Source organism: Pygoscelis adeliae, unplaced genomic scaffold (assembly GCF_000699105.1).
Source record: "Pygoscelis adeliae isolate BGI_AS28 unplaced genomic scaffold, ASM69910v1 Scaffold13, whole genome shotgun sequence".
Taxonomy (NCBI): domain Eukaryota; kingdom Metazoa; phylum Chordata; class Aves; order Sphenisciformes; family Spheniscidae; genus Pygoscelis; species Pygoscelis adeliae.
This window is the reverse complement of record NW_008824499.1, coordinates 60333-61653: the sequence shown is the minus strand read 5'-3', so window position 1 is coordinate 61653 and position 1321 is coordinate 60333. Positions and strand designations below refer to the sequence as shown.

Below are 1321 nucleotides of genomic sequence, written 5' to 3'. Positions count from 1 at the left end.
CCCTAGGGCACCGCAGACGGGCCGGCCAGGCTCCTCAGGCACCAGAGCATCACCGCCAGCTGAGGGCTTCGCACCACTCCATCTCAGCCTGCTCTGGACAGCTGGGCACAGCCGGCAGTGCCCCACAGCCCTGTGCACAGGAGCAGGGGTCCAGCTCCCCCAGCAGCTGCAGGCTTTTCAGCCCTGAGAACAGCTGGCACCCCCAGGAGGCGGCTGCGCCAGGCTCTCGCCCCAGCAGCCCAGGGGTGCACATGCAGGTACTGCAGCAGACGATGTCCCCTCATCCCCTCCCTGCTGGGCCGGGCCCTCTTCCTGAGGCGCCAGGGGGTCCCCAGTGACTGTCAGCACCTGCCCCTCAGCTGCCGGCAGCCAGAGCTCAACAGAGACCAGACTGCCATGCTGACACCGAAAGGGGGCTAAAGGCACTGAATTTGGGAGAGACCATTCCCGTGCTTAACCCATGTGTTGTTGCCTGCACAGGGAGCTGCCTAACTTTGGTCTGCACCCCGTCCCGCTTGCTCCCGCCAGCACCAGGTGCTGCCTGTTCCCGAGCATGGCTGGGCCTGGCCCGGACCCCGGCCTCCCACACATGCCCGGGGCCCCACGGCTGGCTCAGCCCTGAGAACACTGGCCAGGCAGGGACCCCACGGAGCAGAGCGCAGCACAGCCCTGGCAGCCCGCCCAGCACACCCAGACTGGCCCTGGCCACAGCTCTGAATCTCCCTCCCTGCTGCCCCGTCTCTCCATGGAGCACCGTTCCTATTCCTCCGCGCAACCAGTGTGAGAATCACAAACCAGACACAGACTAAGGCCCTTTGAAACAGCCTCGTGTTTCCTACAAGCTCCAGGCGAGCTCAGTCTCCAGTCCACAGCACCTCCCCGGCCAGCTGCCCCAAGCCCACCAGGCTCCTGGCAGCCCCTGTGCTGCCCCGCGAGTCGGGGGGAGCCCAGCATGGGCCCCTGCCCCAAGACGCTGGGGTGGGCACCCTCCCAGGCAGCCGTGCAAACGCAGCAGGGCATCTGTGGCCATCCTGCCGGCTGTGGCAGAGCCCGGCCCACTGCCCCCACCAGCCGTGCTCTGCTCGGAGCAGTGCCCAGCCCATGACCTCTATGTCCAGGCAGCATCTGGCAGCCTCTGCACAGCCCTGCCACAGCAGTTCACTTCTGAAATCTATCTGAAAACACAGGACTAATAAATTAGAAGGCAGCAGCCTTTGCAAGTCCGGCACCTCCTGCCCAGTGCCCACCTGCCTGCCACAGGCCCGCTGGCCCAGCCTCTCCCAGGCCGTGCTGGTGCTGCTGGACTCAGCGGGTGGCCCCC

At 66.3% G+C, this 1321-nt stretch overlaps 1 protein-coding gene across 1 annotated transcript in view; it reads right to left on the bottom strand.

The window, feature by feature from the left end:
• MAN2A2 (mannosidase, alpha, class 2A, member 2) overlaps positions 1-1321 on the bottom strand; it is a 26814-nt gene that overhangs the window by 15892 nt on the left and 9601 nt on the right.